The sequence below is a fragment of the Macaca nemestrina genome, chromosome 11 (genome assembly GCF_043159975.1).
Source record: "Macaca nemestrina isolate mMacNem1 chromosome 11, mMacNem.hap1, whole genome shotgun sequence".
Lineage (NCBI taxonomy): Eukaryota > Metazoa > Chordata > Mammalia > Primates > Cercopithecidae > Macaca > Macaca nemestrina.
This window is the reverse complement of record NC_092135.1, coordinates 113,918,848-113,928,905: the sequence shown is the minus strand read 5'-3', so window position 1 is coordinate 113,928,905 and position 10,058 is coordinate 113,918,848.

Here is a 10,058-nt window from a genome sequence, read left to right as displayed (position 1 = left end):
AAAGACACATGCATACATATGTCTACTGCAGCACTATTCACAATAGCAAAGACTTAGAACCAACACAAATGCCCATCAATGATAGACTGGATAAAGAAAATGTGGCACATAGACACCATGGAATACTATGCAGCCATAAAAAATAATGTGTTCATGTCCTTTGCAGGGACATGGATGAAGCTCAGCAAACTAACACAGGAGCAGAAAACCAGACACCACATGTTCTCACTCATAAGTGGGAGTTGAACAATGAGAACATGTGGACACAGGGAGGGGAACAATACACATTGGGGCTTGTTGTGGGGAGCGGGCCAAGGGAAGGGAGAGCATTAGGACAAATACCTAAGGCATGTGGGGCTTAAAACCTAGCTGATGGGTTGATAGGTGCAGCAGACCACTATGGCACATGTATACCTACGTAACAAACCTACACATTCTGTACATGTATCATATGTATCCTAGAACTTAAAGTAAAATTAAAATAAATAAATATATAAATAAATAAATAAAAATAAAAGAATAATTCACTTTAATGTATTCTGATTGTCAATTCCATAGTGCTTGGGCAAGATCAAAGAATTTGACCAGTCCTTGGGAAAGGATTTATATCCTGGTTCTAGTCTGACAGCAACAGCTGCTTACAGATACCATCTCTCAACTGTTATCCAGGTACCTTGTGCTTTTCCTTCCCTTGTGATCTTATGATTGAGGATCTCAAACTGTGGGTAAGGAAACATGTCACTAGTTAGCACAGCTCTGGCTGGATAACCTTCTATGAGTCCATGAATCGCTGCTAACCACATTAGAGCAGTCACCTGGAGGTCTCCTTTGAAGAAAATGCCCCTGTGCTCTTTCTTTTTGGTCACTGCCAAGGGAGTAGGGGATTTTCTTCTTCAAAAATCATGTGTTTGCTATAAAAATCTTTACTGTTCCCTCCCCCTTGGCATGTTGTCTCTGGATGTTTTCGGCGTAAAACATACTCAGTTAAGTTGCTGAACACAGAACTCTTTCATTACAGTGTATGTGAATTTTAGGTCGATAGAACACTTATTAATGTATTTAGCTTCTTAACATTGCTTGTTCCAAAGAGATAAAGGTATGCAGATTTCTGAATTCAAGGAGCTAATTCACTTTTATGTATCTCTGAGATACATAAAATATCTTACTTCTCCCAAGTAACATAATTCTCTAAATCATATCTCTGGGTAAAAATAGGCCCATTAAAATATAGAAAAGAAAATACAAAATAATAAAATATTTCAAAATAATAAGAAACCCTCAAATAAGATTGGATCTTTCATGTAATTTTAAAAGTTATTTAACTGTTCTAAAAATGGCTCTCAGAGCAGTACTATTTTTCTGGTCAACAGAAAGAACTATTCTTTCCTTGAGAATTCCTCTTTCTTGACTTGGCTGCTTTGCCAGTGGGATTTCTCTCAAATCACATGTACTTTTTCTGAATACAGTTATCAGCTTTGCAAAACAGAAGCTCATCAGCGCCAGGCATGGTGGTACGGTGGGAAAGTGCAGGCTTGGGTGTGTAGTCTTTCTTGGGGGGGAACTTCGTACCTCTTATCAATCACCTGGAACTCATTCCTTCATCTAGAAGTAAAGCACTATTGGCTTTACTTGACTTGGTGGGTTTGTGTGAAGATTAATTGAGCTGGATATGAGTTTGGAAACCATCAAATCTCTTATTAGGGTAAGATGTTTTGATTCCTCTTGCTTGGAGGAAGTTTTTCTTTTTTATGTAGTCCACTTCTCTCCATCCCCCTGTCACTACCTTAGCAAAGACCCCTTTCCTCTCTTCCCTGGACAGATGAACAGACCCCCGTCTCTAGCCTTGTTCTCCTCAGTCGTTCCTCCACCATGCTGCTCTTGCAATCTTTCCTAAACTCAAATCTCAGGAGACGGAGTTGCCACTTAAACCTGATGGTGCCATCCTGTGACTTAAAGTCCAGGGCCTGTGGAATGGGTTTCAGAGCTCCCCCTAGATGCCCTCTCCTCTCTTCAGTCACCACCTCTGCAGCTACATGGACCCACCTTCCAATCTCCAAACTTACTCTGTGGTTGTGTTGCTCTGGGCCTTTGCAACTTCCCCCTAGTCAGCCTGATGAGCTACTCCTACTTCTCTTTCTTGTCCTCACTTAAGGCTCATCTCCTCTTAAACTTTCCCTGACTCCCCCAACCCCTTGTCCTCGTCACCTCCTGTTTCTCTTTTGTTTTCTGCTTGTTTGAGCCCTATCCCAATGACATACTTCATACTGTTTGCCATCTGTTTTGCTATCATACTGTTTTGGCATCATTTGTGAAACCCAAGTGTTCCAGGCTTCATCAGTCTAAGGAAAAATGCAGCCACTTTCAGCCCAGGGTGCATCCAAAGGGCTCCTTTCCCTTGTCTGCTCACAAGGAGCCTCCTTGCACAGCTTCCCTGTGCCAGGGGAAGAGTTTCTCAGAGTTTCAAAGAGGATCACAGTGGGTCTGTGAACCCAGAAGTATCTGAGACAGGTATCAGTCCATTTAGGAGTTTATTTTGCCAAAGTTAAGGAAAAACCCATGACACAGCCTCAGGAGGTCTTGACAACATGTGCCCAAGGTAGTTGGGGCACAGCTTGGTTTTATACATTTTATGGAGACATGAGACATCAATCAATATGTGTAAGACGTACATTGGTTCGGTCTGGAAAGACAGGACAATTTGAAGGGCGGGGGTGTGGGGGCATTCAGGTCATAGATATATAAGAGACAAATGGTTGCAATCTCTGATTAGCCTTTCACTGAATACACAATTTACATGTGAGAGGGAGGTAGAGGAATAGTCACTTATGCCTTAGTCTGGCTTAGTGAATCTGCATTTTTACAGAAACAGTAGGGCAGAGGAAGGAATCCAACATGCCTCTGTCTCAGGTGAGCAGAGGGAAGACTTTGAGTTCTATCTGTCCTTTGTCTGGCACCTGTGAAGATAAGCTATCAATTTACATTGCCAGGGTGAAATTCAACAGAACAATTTTAGGCTAAAGATCTTGAGGCCCACAAGGAATTTCCTTGTAGACAAATATGAGGGAGGTGTGTAGCTTTTTGAATCTTTGTGGCTTTCTTTAGAGGAGGCAGGTTTGTCTGACTAGCAGTTCTCAGCTTAACTTTTCCCTTTGGCTTGGTGATTTTAGGGTTGTGAGATTTATTTTCCTTTTACAGGTCCATGTGAGTCCTTGCTCCCTTTTGCTATTGCGGCCAGGGAAGCAGCTGGTGAATGATTGATCGCCTTTCCCTCTGGAGCTTCAACTGGGACGGTCCTGGAGATTGGCCGCCATCATGCCCATCAGGGAAGAGGCCGGAGGTGAGTCGTGCGGCTCCTGCTGCACCCACCAGCTGAGGTATGACGCCTGCTTGCTCTCCTTTGGTGGCGTTTTGAGTTAGAAGAATGTTCCTTCCCTTCATGGAATGTCCACGGGGGAATAGAAGCCTCAGGGTGTTACAGAGGTCGTGATGACTTCAGTCTACTCCACACTCTGCCCATCTCGCTAGACGTACAATACCACAGATCTCAGTTGAGATATGTTCCAGAGAAAAGAGATATTGATGGTTCCCCATAAAAGACGTGACATGAAATGGTTAATGTGAATAGAAGAATCCTGACTTGTCTGAAATATACATTTCCAGGGAGGAAATGTAGAACCCATTGAGTATCATTTGTACATTTACGCTTGTTTTTAAATCCCGGAGACTGTGAATGCTGGCATCCTGGAATTTCCAGGAGTCATAGTCTAGACTGAAGATAAGACACTCTGGTCTCTCTGAGCCAGTCTCCGTCCCTTCTATCCACACTAGGGGAGGAACTCGTTTTACAGCACTGAGGTCTCTGGGGACATTTTTCTGCCTATGGTAGAGAAGAATTCCTTAGAAGAAAGAAAGATGACTATTTCAGATGAAGAATTAGGGATGTGTCTGAAAACTTCTGGCATAGATGGAGGAAGAATCCCAATATGTTTTTGTGGTTATACAGCCAAAAATTATGTTAACTACATGAGTGATGTGACTTGACTGGGAAAAGGCAACCTGAGAGTATTTTAAGATTCCTTGGTTATGTAATTATATATCCAGAAGGTACCATATCCAACAGAGTGATAGATTAAAAATTATAATCAGTGTTCTTAAGCACATAATTAGCATATTGAACATTGACAGTTCAGACCTTAATTAAGTACGTAGCCTGCTAACAGAGGGAGTTCTGATTTTAGAGTTACATCGGAACCTTGCTCCCAGTGGGGGAAAGTTTTAACTAATCATGTAAAGTTTCTCTTCCACATCTCTTGTTGCAATAAATCAAAACTACCCTTTCTAATATGATTCCTTATGTTGCCCTGGTGTCTGGGTAGGGGATTGAGGGTGGGGAGTGTAGGAGGAATTTGGTGGTTCTGTCAAAGGTAAATTGAATATGTTCATCATTACAATTTCCTTCTGTATCTGAAATAATTTCATATGTGAGTTTTTGAGGCTTTATGAGTAGCCTTTAAAATACTTAGGCTGCTTTCTTCTAGCACTGAAACCAGAAATCATTTTTTTAATGTCATGATCTATTTAGAAGTAATTTTGCCTTATAGCCAAGGGTAATCTCATCACTGAGTAATGCTTCTATTTATATAAGTCTGTCTCTCAGAGCCTGTTCGTATCTTGAAGAAATCCCCAATGCAGGAGGCAGGATACAAAATTGAATACCATCATGTAATATCCCCAAAGGGACTTGTTTAGTGTTTTCTTATCCAGTTACCCATGGCTACAGGGAAAGATTTTTTCAAAATTCAATACAAATTGTGTTAGCTTGTTTTTCTTCTTGACACTCTTAAGTCTTCTTTGATCACAGTAGATTTTAGAGGAAAAAAAAAATACCTTTAGATCTCTCAATGTCAAGGGGCACCCAGACAGTTATTCCATTGCCCTTCTACAGAGCTGCTAATTGTTTAGAAGGACAAAGATATCTCAGAGTAAGCATTCTGGGACCTCAGTAAAAGCTGTTTGCTCTGCTCAGTGTCAGGAGGGTCTTGGGCATTAGCCAAGGGGCTTTAATTATTGAAGGATTTTATTATGAGGTTGTTTTATCTAAAAGACAAATTCCATTTATCATATCACCAGTCAAGTATCAATTCATCATCAGGTATTTAATTATTGATGAACTATTATGTTTTGTGTACTTTCACCTATTTTGGAAAACAGCGTTTGTCAAAAGCCTGGCTTTCACTGCATTCACAAACTGTTGTCACTCCATAAGGAGCCAGAGATTCCAGAATTTGAAGGAAAGGGCAGAAAATGGCACCCTTACGGTTCACTGGGCTATGGAATTCCCCAAATCTCACTGCAGACTTTAAAATGCAGTTAATATGAAAGAATATGTGCTCTAATTTGTTTTAATTTCCCTGAAGTAGTTTTATAAGAGAAGGGATTAGTCTCTATGCAGTTTAGAGAAAGAAGGCCACAAAAAGTGGGTGGTGCTAGTGTTTATCTGGCTGAGGCCTCCTTGCCTTTAGTACACCTAGAGAGGTCAGCCTCTTAGTGAGGCAGATATCATCTCCCCAACTGCAGCAGCCTGAGAGACATTTGTCACAGAGCACCCAGTTCCCTTGGCTGTGATTCTGTGTTCACCACACAAACTTGTGAATGCAAATTTCTCTTCTTAAGGACAGGGGAACCACAGTGTGTCAGGATCTGCCAAAATTAGTGACCCCTCCCATGCCTTCCTTAGAACATACTTTGATTCTTAGGGGAATATTTCAGGATGTAAGGAGACATAAATTGATTAAAGGATTGTATAGGCTCTTTTATTCTCTTTCAAATGCAATGCCCCAATTTATCATGCCCACAGTGCTTTCAACCCTGTGGCTAAAGGTCGTCCCAGTGTCCCAGGTGTCTGAAGCTTGGAACTAGCCTGGTCCACTTGTGTTTGTAGGTAGACAGAGATCAACGTCCAGAGCCAGCAGCTAAGCCTTTGTAGGGATTTCTGAGCTAGAACTACAGAAAAAGGAGGAGGAATCCCGACTCTTTTCCAAGACTTTTTCTGAATAAGTGGTTGCTGTCTACCCATCCCTTACTTCCATTAGTCACCCCCAACCCCATTGCAAGGTTGCAGTTGACCCCATCCAGAGTCCATTCGAATTTGAACCAAATGGCAATGGCAAGTCTTCTCCAAAATATTACACAGATTAGGATTTTTAAACAAAGGCAATTCAGGTAGAAAATGTATGTTATTCATCTTTCTTCTGCTAGGAGAATACATTCCTTTTTGATGTTGGATATATTGCGTCATAGACTGTACATTGTGTCCCCCACCCTGTTGAAGCCTTAACCCCCAGCATGATGGTATTTGGAGATGAGGCCTTTGGGAAATAATTAGGTTTAGATTAGGTCATGAGGGTGGGGCCCTTGTGAGTGGTTTCGTAAGAGGAAGAGAGAGAGAGTTCTCCCTCTCCAAGTGCAGGCAGCAAAGAAAGGTCATGTGGGAACACAATGAGAAGGACTTGCAAGCCAGCAAGACAGTCCTCACAGAACCCAACCCTGCTGAAACCTTGATCTTGGACTTCCAGCCTCCAAAGCTGTGAGAAAATAAAAATTTCTATTGCTTAAGCCACCCAGTCTATGGTATTTTATTATGACAACTCATCAAGCAGACTAATACATGTTGTCAATAGTTTTGTGAAAAAAATCTCTTGGTTTAATAAGTGTGACTCAGTTCTCTGGGATTTTCTCAACCGTGGATGAACTGGTAGCCTGATAAAACCCAGATCATAGATTCGCCTATTCTGGAGCTACATACAAATGACATCATACAGTATATGGCCTTTTGTGGCTGGCTTCTTTGACTGAACATGTTTTTCGAGATCCATCCATGATGCAGCATGTATCAGGACTTCATTTTTACAAAAATTTAATTTAATATAGTTTATTTTAAGTTGTGGGATACATGTGCAGGATGTGCAGGTTTGTTACATAGGTAAACGTATGCCATGGTTGTTTGCTGTACCTATAACCCATCACCTAGGTATTAAGCCCCCATCTCAATAAAGCTGTTATTTAAACAAACAAACAAACAAACAGATAATCAGGGAGCAAAGTTAGAGACTAAGCAAACCAATGACAAACCCATTGAAAATAACACCAAGGGATAGATGTCCCACGAGGTCCATCCTGCGCAGCCAGCCTGCTGCATGTGTGCACCTTTTCCATCTTGTTCTCGTCATTGACTCTCTTTCTCTCTATCCTCTTGCCATGCTATAAACTACAACACAATTTGGGGAAGGGAGGACATAAAATTAAAACACATGAAACAGAAACAATACAAAGCTAAATGTAATAAATGATAATTTTACCCTCCTGCTTAAAACTTCTCAGCACCCTACATAGGAGTTTCATCAGAAATTTCCCTCCACTTCTGACTCCTATAAAAAAAAATACAAGAAGGGGGAAAAAAAGAGTTTTGTCAAAGTTACTTTCATATGAGAGGGCAGAGAGTATGGAAAGAACTGACCGAATCAATCAGGAAATCTACTTGAAACCTTATTTTTTATTTAAAAAACTGTGGAAATTTTGTATTCTACTGCAGAATACTGCCATGCTGTTTTAATCTAAAAAAAGTCCTTCCCTTCTAATCTTTATGTAAAATTTATGTTTCAAAAAGATGAGCCTCATTTGTTTGCATTTTTTTCTTTAAGTCCTGGCCTACCACATTTACTCCAGTGGGTAGATGTGAACTTGTTGACACCAGGAGCTTCTACAATGAAAGCCAAGCTCTGCAGCATGGCATATAAAGCCCTGAGTCATTTCTCTTTTCTTTTTTTGGAGTTCCATACTCCAGATTCACTGGAGTTTTTGGCACAGTTTCTATTATTCCTTAGGCCTTACATGCTATTCCCTTGGACCGGGATGCATTTTTATTCCACCTGCTCTATCTCTGTCCACCTATACATCTCTTACCTCTCCTCCAATTCCCAGCTCATGTGTCTTATTCCTCTCTGAAGCACTTTCTTGACTTTCCCAAACAAAGATGATCATATTTTCTTTTGTGAAGGTATAAACTGGATATTCCAAAGCTCTCCAGTTATCTGAGTATAATCCTTTCCTTTAGTAGCCAAACATATTGAATAGATCCCCATCCCACATGCAGTACAAGATTCAGTGCCCTTTCCGGTATTTTCAAGGTTCTCATGGAGGCTCATAATTTCCTTCTTTTTGAATTTTTCAATTATCCAGCTTCCTTCCCTGCTTCTCTGTGGGCATAGACTAGCTTTGTCTATAGTTCTCCAAAGCTTCACTAACAAAGACGTGCTGTATGGCAAACATTTACTGAAGTTTTCAGAGGGAGATCACCAACCAAACAGATATTAGAATAGCGAACAACCTACACTTAAATATTTGATATTTTAGGCTCGTGGCCAACCTCACATGGGACCCTTTCCCAGGCAATCCATGCCCCCAGCTGTCACCTGCTGCTTGTTGCTGGGGCTTTTCTCCTTCTCTTCTTTGAGTCTTCAGGGCCCTTTCAACCTCCAAAGCTTCCAGGGGCCAGTTCCACAGCCCTGCTTCTGGGTTATGTGAGGCAATTTGGCGCTTTCTTTGTCTTCTTTTTCATTTATATAAGTTTAGAGGGACCTCCCCTTTCATAACCAAAGAGGCTGTTCTAAACAAAAGATACCAAGTTTCTTCCTAACAGCAATTCTTTAACATCCTAGAGCAACAGACTTAAACTGCAGTTAGCTGCATGTGGTGGTTGCTGGATGCACCGCCCAGATCCCACTGCAGGAGTGAAGGATGTATTTTCTCAGCTGCTGGGAGTGGTAGAAACCTCTCAGCTGCCAATCCCCGTCAGTAATTGCCTTAACTGAAGAGATCGATCTTGCTCAAGGCCATTTAGCCTTCCTGGGGTAGCCTCTATCCAATGACTGGTCGAAACGCTTCCTGGCCCAAACTCAGGTGATTCTGCAGGGGCCATCCCAGCCGCAGAGTTGCCCATGGGATTGGCAGAAGCCTTCGCTGAGGCTCCATCACAGCTCATTTTTTCTTTCTTCTCCATCTGTCTTTCTCAGGGATTGATCCTAAGAGTACTCTACTCCCTGATAACCTCCTGCATGCTAGTCTCCACTGCAGTCTGCTTCTCGGGAAACAAAACCTGTGACACTCTGCTTCACACGTTGTTTATCCTATCGAAGCTTGAGGTTCTGTTTGTCTGTTTGTAAAATGAGAATCCTAATAATATCCCCCACGTAGAATTGGGATGTGTATTATGATAGATGAAACACATAAAGTGCTTAGCTGAATGCCAGGTACGTTAAAATATAGTAAGTAAGCCTTACCCATCATGATTATTGTGGACGGGTACTGGTCCGTGGCCTGTTAGGAATGGGCTGCACAGCGGGAAGTGAGCAGTGGGTGAGTGAGCGAAGCTTCATCTGTATTTACAGCTGCTCCCCATCACTCACATTCCTGGCTGGGCTCCGCCTCCTGTCAGGTCAGCGGTGGCAATTAGATTCTCATGGGAGCATGAACCCTATTGTGAACTGTGCATGTGAGGGATCTAGGTTACAAACTCCTTATGAGAATCTAATCCCTGATGATCTGTCACTGTCTCCCATCACCCCCAGATGGGACCGTCTAGTTGCAGGAAAACAAGCCCAGGGCTCCCATTGATTCTACATTATGGTGAGTTGTATAATTATTTCATTATATATTACAATGCAATAGTAATAGAAATAAAGTGCACAATAAATGTAATGCAATTGAATCATCCCCAAAACATCCCCTCCACCATCTGTGGAAAAATTTTCTTCCATGAAACTGGTCCCTGGTACCAAAAAGTTAAGGACAGTTATGCTAGGGTATTCAGTGAGGAGGAACTTAAACTTCTTCTTTCTGTTTTTTTTTTTTGTTTGTTTGTTTTTGTTTTTTTTTTTTGAGAAATAGTTGATAAATGTGGCTTGAAGTTTGTTGGAGCAGGGGTAGACACTTTTGTTTAAGGAGGCTGGAGTCCTTCTGGGAAGAAAGGGATCAAGACTCTGGATCTTCCTCCCAAGATT